Below are 12,334 nucleotides of genomic sequence, written 5' to 3'. Positions count from 1 at the left end.
GTTCTGAAAGCAGTTCTAGAAGGAAAAAAAACAGTAACACAAGAACATCGGAAAAAATAAAAGTTTCCAGTTCTGTCCCCATCCCCTATACTGCCAGACAGAGGAAAATGTCTGTAAAGCCTTCTATCAGGAGTGTCCTATATATAGCGCTTACCTGGTCCTTTTAACTGGGAGCAACTCAGGACAACTGTGAGCACATGGCTAAGAGTAGATTCCACATTGAGTCATTAGATGATAGCCAGCGACACACTCCCCATTACATCTCATTCCCAGTTCCCTCCTTATAATCGATGTCTTAATAGTATCCCCTTGGTCCATTCTATGGAACATGAATAGAGATCTGCCCCCTTCCCTACCTGAAATACTCTAAGTCAATATACAGGAATCTCCACCTTCAGCTGCCCGACTTAACTGTGTTCTACACGCATTTTCCGTGCCTTATATGTTTTCTTAATATCTCATTACCCTTCTCCATTGTCTTACACTTGTTGTCTTAAAAGACGCCTTTAGATAAGAAAATCAAAGCTAACTGCCCTCACTTGGAGGAACTTAAATAAAAGAGGTAAGTTCCCACTCCAATTTGGAAAACCACTTAAATTATTAATAAGGATTTGTTCCGAAGCACAACTCAGCTTTAGCTGCCTCTCTGCATTCTTTGCGTGTGAAATTACTTTCATGTAAAACAGCAGCCACTTATTTCCTTTTCAATTGTGTCAAAAAGGGTTGATGTCCTGGGGCTGGAGGGGCAGCCACAGAGACAGTGGGAGGAGGCCTGATACTCTCTGGAAGAAGCCAGGGTCCGTGTGAGAAAGGAGCTGTAGTCCACAAATCCAATATTTACGTTATATTATTGTTTTCCTTCTGGAGCTGTGCATGTGGCCAGGGCTCGCATTGCTTGTGGCAAATGGACAGCGGGGTGGGCAGCTAGAGGGTGCCCGTTTCTGAGCTGGGCGGGTGGGGAGGTGAGATAGGCTCTAAGTCTGGCCTGTGATGCCCTCTGGAGTCAGTGAGCCCAGGCTGCCCGGAGCTCACTCACATTCCCCTGGTTTCTACTGTTTTGTCACTGTCACTGCCTGGACCCCGTCAGGGTCACGTGCAGCTGTGTCCTACTGAGGAGAGGCTGTGGGCCTGGACTGGTCTGGGCACTCGGCTCTGCCTGTCCCGAGTAGGACGCGAAGTGCTGCACCTCCCAGCACGGCGCTCGGCATCTGCCCTCTGCGTCCCGGGAGCCTGGGCCTGAGCATACGGGGTGTGGCCCGATCCTGAGGCTAGTCCCATGGCGGCATTTCACCCAACCCTGAAGCGTGGGCTGCTGTTACCATGCAGGTCAGAGTTGGAGAAACAAGGCCCAAGTGGTCATCTCTTGCCCAGTGTCATCTAGTGGAGAACCTAGAACTTGAATCCTTGCCTGATGCCAAAATTTGCATATTTGCCACCAAATTTCACAAACCTGCTATCCCTTACCTGAAATACTTGGTGGGGGAGAGTTTGGGGGAAAGTCTGGAGCAGTGAGACATGGCCCTTTTGGGGGATAGTTTCCTTTCTAATTCCCTTTGCAGAGGGCACTCACTGTCCTGGGAGTGACTTAATGTCCCACTACAGCCACAGGGCTCCCTGAGCCCAGGCACAGAGATGGACAATGGGGCCTTGGGTCTGGTGGCCCCCTGTGTGTGTGTGTGTGTGTGTGTGTGTGTGTGTGTGTGTGTGTGTGTGTAGGCCCACGTGGGCATTGTGGGTTTCGGACAGTGGTGCTGTTTGTAATTAATCAGCAGCCCTCTCCCCTTTCGTCTGTTCTCAAATGATCTTTCCAATAAACGTCTCCTAGGCGCCAGAGCAAGTGCTTATAGAAGATGCCGCCTCTAGGTGAGGCCCTTTCGCTGGAATTGCCCATAAGGCAGCCGAAGCTGTTCCTGGTGCACTATGGAAGCCTTGGACCTGCGTACAGATGTGCTCACACTCTGAGGGCAGGAGCATGGGAGTGTGTAACACGCTTACATCTGTGTAATGCACACACGTTTACATGCAGAATTCATATGCGCTTATTTGCGATATACAGAGTGGGGCAAAAGTAGGTTTACAGTTGCTCATATGGGAAAGATAATACAACAATTAATACAGAATAATATAAGAACAGACTCTGTTCTGTGTGCTCACAACTGCAAGCCTAGTTTTGCGCCACCCTGTATGCACTTTCACAGTCATGTGCACACGCACACATTACACGTGTGCCCACATGCACGTACCTGCCGGTTTGTACGTATGTCCGAAAGCTCACGCACAGGCGGGGACACTGCCCGAGCGCAGTTGCACAATCCTGCGGATGCCTGCATGGACCGGCACACCGAAACACAACTGATCACCTGTGCCACACTCTCACAAAACGCACGCGGGTCCATGCACATCTCCATGTGCTCACACGTACAAGCACGCACATGGTGTATGATCAACGCTGGTTTCCACACTAAGTCACACAGGCACCGTTGAACAAGTGGGACGTGGCAGCGGTGGGGTTAATGCAGGCCCAGACTCCCATAAATGTGTGCACGAAGCTCTCAGGTTCTCAAAGCAGAGACAGACCTCTCCCCACCAGCCCTGTCAATCACGCGGCTACAAAGGAGGAGCGGCACCTGTCACATCCAGGGCTGTGTGATCCTCGACTTGCCCCATGAGGGCGGCCGCATGCGAGCAGGAGCACGGGGCCCTCTGCACACCTAGCCAAGCACCCCAACGAATGTGCCGAGGCTGGTCCCCACTCCCAGGATGCTCTCGGGAGCAAAAGAAACATTTCAACGCTGCTGCAAGCGCAGGGTGGCATTGATGTGTGTGCGGGTGGGGCTGGGAGGTGGGGGGAGCAAAGGCTTTTGGGGACTATCTGAGACTTGGCTTCTCCCTGAAGACAGAAGTTATCCGGGAGGGCCTGGGTGAGGAGGTGGGTGCAAGAGAGGCCTGGGGGTCCTGGGCTGACCCAGGTTTGCTGCAGCAGGGACTCCAGCTTCTGGAGCTGCTCCCATCTACCAAATTTTGGGATCCAGGAGCCTCCTGAATTGCAGCGGCTCTAACCCAGCGCTCGGTGATAACCCTGCTTGCGGTCCTGCATCAGAAGACCATTCAGTCAATCATGGAACAGATATTTGTTGTGTGTCTTCTATGTGCCAGGCGCTGTGCTAAGTGCTGACAATACAACACGGAGCGAAACCAGAAACAATCCCCACACACACCTCCGCACGGAGTTCACAGTCTCATAGGATCGTCAGACAGCATTTAGATAGGACAGCAATCGGTGCACAGTTTCAAAAGGAGGTGACTGCTATGGAGAAAAGCAACCTGGCCCTCTGAGAGCACCTCGACTGCAATGATGATGACCTAAACACGGAGGGCTTCCTGGAGGAAGTGATGTCTGAGCTAAGATCTGAAGGCTGAATAGTTGTGCAGGTCAAGCAGGTAGGGGGAAATATTCAGTGTCTCAATATCCTTTAGTCTTAATTAATTTTGTAAAATAAAGGTTGGCCAGTGAGAGAGAGGTCAATGAAGAGGCTAGAAAGGCCCTGATGGACTGTGACTGCTGAGGGTGTTGGCAAAAACAGGGGAGGGCCAGCAGGGAGCAGGGCAGTGCCCACTAGAAGCTGCAGCACATTAACAAACATCACTTTGCTGAACCCAAACAGCAACCCCAGTAGTTTTTGTCATGTTTGGTGAATTTTACCATCTTCGGTGATAAATGGCAAGTTCGAGAAAAAAACAGGAAACTGGGGGTGCACAGTGGCCCCCGTTCTCCTGAGTGGCAGGGAGGAACTGCTGTTCTCCAGCCCCTGGGTCTGGAGCTGCTTCTCTGAACATTTCCCCTCCTACATTCCCTCACTCCCATGGCCCAGCCACAAGCCCCTTCTCTCTGTTCCCAGGGAGCCTGCGCTCAATAGGGCCCCTCAGGGTTCAGAACTGGCCTGGGAAGTTCTCTCCCCTTCCTCTAACGGCTACTGCTTCCTATCAACAGGACCTCGGCTCAAATGTCACCTCCTCGCACACACCTAGCCACATGGCTATGTGTCTGGGGATTGTTTGATACAAGGGCACGCAATGAAACTTGTTAAACAATTGCACAAGAAAAGCTGTAAGGCACCCACCAGGGGCACAATCTTGCTCATGACTCCCTGATGGGGAGTGTGGATGGTGACCAAGGACCCACAACTTAGGCTCACAGGGGGTGTGAGGTTGTACTACAAAGGGAACTGGGCTGTAGCAAAGGGAGGTTTACCCCTGGGAGAGGAGACCCAGTGCCCAGCAGGGACGGGCCAAAGGCACCCCAAGCAAGGCCATCCCCACACGAGGAAAGAAGGAGAGAAGCCCGGGCAGTCTCCAGCCTCCAGACAGCCCCTGGCCTCTCTGTGCCCCTGTGTGGGGACAGCACTGTGGGGACACATTCCAGCCTGGACCAGGGGGGCAGGACCCTAAAGCTCCCAGGGCCCAGCTGCGCTGCTCTTGGCGTCACCTTCCTCTTTGGCCCCTTCTTCCTTCTTGTCCTTCCCTTTAGCCCCCCCTCAAAGGCGGGCTCCCCTTGCTGAGCGGGGGCCCTGTCAGGGCACATCCCTGAGTTTCCAGGGCCTTGGCAGGCCAGGCGTTAAACGCAGCCGCCGTCAGCAGTGAACTGTACAGCCCCGCGATCACATGATTGACAGCAAACACCTGCCGCCTGGAATTATTCTCCTTACCTATGCTCTTGGGGCAGTTTCTACCCATTGCATCTGCAGGGAGGGGATATTATAGAGCAGGTGACGCCACACAGCTCTTCCCATGGCTGTGGGGAGTGACACCATGTTGGCAGCTTGAAATGGGCCGTGGTGAGAATATTGACAGCACAGGAACTGGCAAATGTTCCAAATCAGGGCTTGATTTGCTTTCCGCAGCGCCTGCTGTCTCCAGACTTAAGACAGTGATGGGGAAGATGTTAATAGCAGAGGTTAAACTTAAGAGTGTGTCTTGGGTGAATATTATGGTATGTAAATTGTGTCTGTTTTTAAAAAACTGCCTGCAGCCATTACAATGTGAACACATTACAGGAAACTGAGGAATGCCATCTGGCATTCAGAAAACGAGCACCTGATAAGGAGCCACTCGCATCGTTAACGAGGGACTAACGTTCTCACAAACATCTTCAGCTTGTTTTCCTTGATAACACAAGGAGAACATCACCCGACATTCCCGTTGGAGCTACACTCATCCGTCAGCTGAGGGCAAGCATAGGCGGCTATAAATACACCAGTTTGGCCAAATGCAAGGAGCGCTTCCTGAGGATCCATTGCTGTGCATAGACATGTATATGTGCATGTGTAGGTGCATGTGAATATGTATGCATGTGTACCTGTGTACGTACGTATGCATACATGTAAATACATTCCCTCCTGTGCCGCCGGCTGGTTGAGAAACATTTGGCTGGGTGCTTCCCAGGGTCCGTCCGACCTTTTCTAATATTCTCACTTGACTGTTCTGCCCAGGGTGAGCCCCTCCTGTCCCACAGCTGACCCCAAATCTCCCTCCAGGCAAACCTCAGCCCTGAGCTGTGGGCATGAATACCCAGCTGTCGCTTGGATATTTCCCACCCAGCAGGTCGCACACCTCCCAGGCCAGTGCAGAGAGGGCGGGCCCTGGAGCTCAGCAGAGTCATGATTTGGGGGCCCCCTCAGCAACAGGACCCGTGATACTGCTCAGGGGACCATCACCTGGCCTGGCTGGGTGTGTGAGCAAGATGTCAGGGTTGGAACCAGCTGATGCAGTAATGGATAGGACACAGTGGGAGAGAGCGATGCCAAACATGGTCTGAATGGAAGGGGACAGATGTGATGAGATGAGGGACACAGCGGCTTGGGTGGAGGGAGGATGGTGAACCTCGATTTTGAGTTGGAGGTGTCTTTGGGACATCCAAGCTGGAAACAGATCTGGAGATTCCCGAGGAGAGGCTGGGGCTAGAGGTGTTGGAATCTTCTGGGAAGGCTGCAATTAAAGGTCTGGGTGTGAGCCCGGCTGGCACGGTCAGTGCCTGGGCTTTGACCTATGAACCAGGTGTTCAGGGTTCAATTCCCATCAGGGCACACGCCCTGGTTGTGGGCTCAATCCCAGAAGGGGGCGTGCAGCAGGCAGCCGATCAATGACGCTCTCGTCAGTGATGGATCTATGTCTCTCTCCCTCGCTCTTCCTCTCTCTGAAATCAATAAAAAACATCGATTGTTTAAAAGCGGTGGGCTTATTTGAGCTTGTCTGGGGTTGGAGGGGGGTGAGAGAGTGCAGGGTGCACCCCGACGTGAGCCATGTAGGGACCCTAGACCACAAAGGGATGGGCGTAGCTCGTGTGGAGGCTGAGGGAGGGGAATGTTCAGAAAGGAAGGTCACCCGGGGTGAACGCCTGACAGGCGTCATGGGGCTGAGAGGTTGTGTGAGGCAGGCAGAGCAGTTGACAAGCCCCTGCCAAGACGCAAGTCAGGCGAGGGGGGATGTCACCTAGGACAAGAACAGAAAGTTAAGATGACGTGGCAGGTTCCAGCCCATTCTCAGGATCAGGTGACATATCAAACGTGGGAAGTGGGGATAGGAGGGGTCAAGCCTCTACCACAGGCTCCTGTGCTTGACAGCTGCTGTCCTTGGATTAAGGGGGGAGCCCTGAGGAGCCAGGGGGCGGGGAGGAAGCCTGCAGTCCAGACAGGGGGCGTAACAGGCAGCGCACCTCAGGCCTGCAGCTCAGGAGAGGTCAGTGCTGGGGAGGAGGGTGGGGTCAGCCCTGAGGGGGGCATGGAGGGAGGTGCCTCAAAGGGGAACTCAGGAGTGAGCACACGAGCTTCCATGAGGGTTTGTGGGAGGAATGACTGACTGAGGGCCTGGCAAGTGTGAGCACTGGAGAGCTGTCCCACGGGGGAGAGAACCACGAGCCAGAGGCTGAGAGCTCCAAGGAGTGACTGGCCAGGGTCAGATCCTGCAAAAGCCAAGGGCCCAGGACACACAGCCTGCAGGTGCCGCTGCTCAGTTTGACTCTAAGCATTGCGGGTGGCAGCTCCCACTGAGTGGTCGGCTAGGACAGGCTGCCGAACCTGGGGAACAGGGGACAGGAGGCTCGAGGACACACTTGTACAGAAGAGGTTTGGTGGGAAGGCAGGGCCATGGAGGCAGCAGCTGCACAGAAAACCATTAGAAGACTGGGTCAGGTGGGGACACTTCCATGCCTCCTTCCTGCCTCCCTCTCTCACCTTCCAGCCTCTAGTCTGAGGCCTCCAAGATCTAAACTCCAGATCGGGCTCTTCCTAGTGCAGTAGCCTTGGAAAAATCCAAAGGATCGCTGTAGGCTGAGCTCCTTTGTGATCTAAATCCCACATCAAAACGGGATTCAACTTATACAAACTTAACATAAATATAGGTCTGGAAAAAGCTGCTGCATGGTGAAGAGGAACCAGGCTTTCCCAGTCTCTGACCTCGTGGCAAAGGGAGCTGTGGATCCAGGGGGGGGGGGACTGGGGGGCTAATGCAGGGAACCCCGAGGGGCCGGCGCTCTTCAAGGCTGCCAGGGAGGAGCGGTGAAGAAAACTAGGACTCAATTCTACTCCAGCTCATTTTATTGCAACCCCATCCCCGTGTCCAGAATCAATGGCTATTTAATACACATGCAAAGCACTCCTAAAATCGACCACGTGAACATGCCCATTTCTTTACCAGTATATGAACTCAAAAGGGAAAAATCTTTATAAGACCAAAATCAACAGGTTTAGTACATCCAGGAAGAGCATCTTTAGTAAACAACAGGAAAGAAAATGTGTCAGGAACCAGGCCAAATACACAGAACAGGACGTGAGACTCCCATTGGCCACGATGACTCCCAAGGGAACATCAATATAGGGTGACCCCAAAAAGGTAGACAGACGTGAGACTCCTGATGGAACATAAACATAAGGTATTTCCAAAATGATATACCCATGGCAGATTATTGATAGAACACAAATATAGGTGTCCCCAAAATGGTACACACACGGGAGATTCATGATAGAACTTAAATATAGGTGTTCCCAAAACCGTACACACAGGGGAGATTCACGGTGGAACATACGTATTGGGTGTCACCACAAACGTACACACAGGCTAGACTTCCAATGGAACATAAATTTAGGTGTCCCCAAAAAGGTACCAATAGGGGAGATACCCGATAGAAAATAAATATAAGAAGGTGTCAACCGAAAGGTACACCAGGGAAGACTCCTGATGGAACATCAATACAGGGGTCCCCAAAGAGGTACACACAGGTGAGACTTCTGGTGGTACATATATATTGGGTGGCCCCAAAAAGGGACACAAGGGGAGATTCCTGATGGAACACAAATACAGGGGGTCCCCAAAAAGGTACACAGAGGTGAGATTCTTGTTGTAACAAATACTGGGCTTCCCCAAAAAGCCACACAGAGGGGAGACTCCTGATGGAACATAAATATAGGGTTTTTCCAAAAAGGTACACACATGGGAGATTCGTGACAGAACATAAATATAGGTGTCCCCAAAAACGTACACACAGGGGAGATTATCGATGGAACGTATGTTTTGGGTGTCACCACACAGGTACACACAGGGTAGACTTCCAATGGAACATAAATTTAGGTGTCCCCAAACAGGTACCAATAGGGGAGATGCCCAACAGAACATAAATATAAGAAGGTGTCAACTGAAAGGCACACAAGGGAAGACTCCTGATGGAACATTTATACAGGGGTCCCCAAAAAGGTACACACAGGTGAGAATTCTGATGGAACGTAAATATTGGGTGGCCCCAAAAAGGGACACAAGGGGAGATTCCTGATGGAACATAAATACAGGGTGTTCCCCAAAAGTTACACACATTTTGACAGCTGATAACTCTTATTTTCACTCTCTTCAGGTTTAAGGAATTTGAAGCAATGGGTGAAGCCACACTAAGTTTTGAACAAAGAAAATGTATCCACTGGACTCTTTATGGGGATACGGAAAAGAAAGTCTACGGTACAAAAGCAACAACACTTGGGAACTGAGGGCAGCTACTGAAAGACAAGGCGCACAGATTCCCACAGAACAGGGTGATCCCTGAGGTTTGCGGGTCCTTTGCTGCGCATCAGCTCTGGCCTGGGCGCTCCGGAAACAGAAGCAAAGGAATCGCAAACATCAGGACCCACTTTGTTTGGCGTTTGTGCGCTTTCTTTCCACAGCTGCCCCCGATTCATTGACTGTTGCCGGGTTTGAGCCGTAAGCTTGATATTTTATGAATCCCCATAAGAGAGTTTAGTGGATAATTTTTCATTGTTCAAAGCTTAGTCTGGCTTCACCCATTGTTCCAAACTTGTTAAACCTGAAAAGGAGTGAAAGTTAAGGGAGTTACCAGCTCTGAAAATTTACGTACATTTTTGGGAGACACCCTGTAGATCACCCTCAAAATACATGCATTGCACAAGTGTGTACACACCTCTGTAATAGATTATAGGCAATGCGGTCACTATCCCCAGGACTTATTCATAAAGCATAAGTCAACATCTCACCCACGATGGGGACACTGGGGACCTACACCCACTCCCAAATCAGGCGTGTACCTCATCTCAGACACACTCCCCTCAACACACTATGTACACTTGCTGGGGTCTGCCCAGAGACAGGCTCTGGGGAGGCTGGGTCAGCCTCAGGGGGTGCTGGGTGGGGCCTCGCCTCAGCAGGTCTCAAGCTGGGCTTCACACAGGCCCTGGCTTCAGCAGCTTCCCCTCGGAGGTGCTGACAGCCATGTTCATGGTGGGGCCGCAGAGCTGGTGGGTATCCTGGTCCCTTCTTTTCTGGTAGGGGGTCCTGGCTAAGATATGATGGTTCGGGCATCATTGCCCTTGCTCAACAGGTAATTCAGCAGGTCATCCTGGTAGGTGGAATATCCTACAGAGAAGAGAGAAAGAAGGGAGAGGCGAGGGTGAGGGACACGAGGGTCCTCAGAGAGCCCTCTCCCGGTCAGGACGTCCCCTGTGCAGGCCACTTGGCCAGCACTGAAGTTTCCTGCTCCTGTTGGGCCTTTCACAGCCTAACTGGGCCCCACCACACACCCGGCCCGTGGTTGAGATGGGGAGGCCGGGGCCACACATGGGTCAGGGAGAAAAGCCAGGCGTCCGTCACTCAGGCAGCTCCCTAGCTTCACCAGCAGGAAAACAGACCCAGAGGGAGATGCCGTTTCCAAAAACACATCCACTGGATGGGAGGGTCGGGGCTGGGAGCCTGGGCACAGCCAAAGCTTTCCATCTGTCCTCATTCCCACCAAGCTCAGTGGGAGGCAGAGACCGGCTGGGCACATTGTCCTCTCTTCCTTCCAGGCCACCAGCTCAGACACCTGGTGAGGGCTTCATCTTAGGCCACAAGAAACAGAAATGACGCCAGCAGCTCCTATATGCCAGCCTGACCTCACTCGAAACCCTCACTGACACCTACACCTTTCTTTTGATCTGACAAGGGGGATGTAGGAAAAACGAGGTGGGCCACCAAGGGTAACTCAAGACTGTGCAGGGGACAGCCACCCCACCATTGTTCCCTTTAAGCCACTGCCCTGACACAGCAGCTGTGCTGGGCCGGCCTTCCCCTGTCCAGGGAACCACTGTCCTTTCCCACCATGCGGGCAGCAGGCCTAGGCCCCCAGACCGAAGTCTGACCCTGCTCTGGAACCTGCAGCCCTCTGCCAGCACCTCACAGCCTGGAGGAGCCGAGTGCAGGTGTCCCCTGAGGCGGATGGACACCATGAGGAGAGGAAGGAGTGCATGCAGAGGAGCCAGGGGTCACCAGCACATGGAGTCAGACCCCAGGCAGCTAGACATTTGAGGGACCGTCAGTCTGCGGGACAGCTCAGCAGCCCGACACAGCCCTACACCTGCCAACAATGCCTGACCCAGGATTCTGACATCTGGACCCACAACTAGACACACACTCATCCCCAAAGGCAAAAAAAATCAACCTTCTCAGTGACGAGTGTGGGGGAAACACCCTCCCGGCTGCCGTGTACCTGCATGCGAGTGTCCACCACAGCCCTCGGGTCTGAGGGTGAGAGCGGCTACAGGGAGGGGACACTGCCCTGGCCGAGGGCAGGCTGCCCCTTCCAGGCCTGCAGACCTCCCCTCCTGGCCCATTCCTCTAGCACATACAGTATCCGGTCCCTGTTCCCGGGATCATCAGTGTCCATCCCGCTGCACACTAACAACTGTGGGACAGGGACGTGTTTTCGTGGTCCCAGCTCACAGCTGGTGAGCAGCTGAGCTGCACTGAGAACCGGGGACACACCCGGACATGCTCTGCTTCCCGCCCCGCCAAGCCGTCTGCTCCGGATTCACCGGGTCCACAGGGCACCCAGGTCCCAAGTGCTGGCGCGGGCCACAAACAGCAGCAGCTGGAAAACACCACTTGGCAAGGGCATGTGGGGTGAGCCACAAATACTTGGTTTTTCTGAAGGCACAGAAACAGGACCTGCTTTCCACAGTGACGTACAGGTCAGAGCCACCCACGGCCTTGCTCACAGCCTTGCTGAAGACCCTGCGTATGTCCATTAGGTATTTAATGCACCGGGATCTCCCTATAGAAATGGCTTCTTCTAGGCCTGACAGCTACAAGGAAACCCAAACATAGGCTATGGTGCTTTTCCGTGCTGGCTGTGTGGACATCAGCTCTGGAGATTTGCGTCCCTCTCACCACACACACGATCTGCGAGGCTTCTCATGCTTAAGCGACTACATTGTTCTGGGACAAAACTACCACAACACTGCCTGGGTTTGTATTTTCTACTTGATTGGTAACATACCTAAGGAGGCGGAGGTGTGTGCATGGAGCATGCCCCTCAGGCTCCTACACACTCGTGTGCACATCCAACACTCCTTCTGGCTGGTTCTACCTTCCCAGGAAGGAGACCGGAGATCCCACCCTTTACTACCCACCTGCAGCCAGTCGCCCTCCTACCTTTCCTGGGAGCCTGCTGTGGGCGTACTGGTCTTTCACCATTGGGAGCAGGATGGGATGGGCTCCCGGGGATCCAGTGGACAGGCACCTACAATCGATACCTCTCCTTTTTTCGATCCCTTTTTATTGGTTTTAAAAAGGTTGCGGATCCATTTGGGTCCAATCCAGCGTTTTTTCCTAGTTTGAAGGAGATTTTTAGGGCACAGTTACACTCACTGCCCCCTCCAGCAGGTTTCGGGTGCCCTACCGTGACCTGGGATTTCCATCACTTGCCTGTGAAGTTGCCCATTAACTTGGGGATCAGAATTCGGCTTCTTTTTGCCATCACCAGGATCACTGGATCTGGGGTTCAGGAGGTAAAACAGAATTTGCA

This window comes from Miniopterus natalensis, chromosome 7 (assembly GCF_054644295.1).
Source record: "Miniopterus natalensis isolate mMinNat1 chromosome 7, mMinNat1.hap1, whole genome shotgun sequence".
Classification (NCBI taxonomy): domain Eukaryota; kingdom Metazoa; phylum Chordata; class Mammalia; order Chiroptera; family Miniopteridae; genus Miniopterus; species Miniopterus natalensis.
This window is presented reverse-complemented; position numbering follows the sequence as displayed.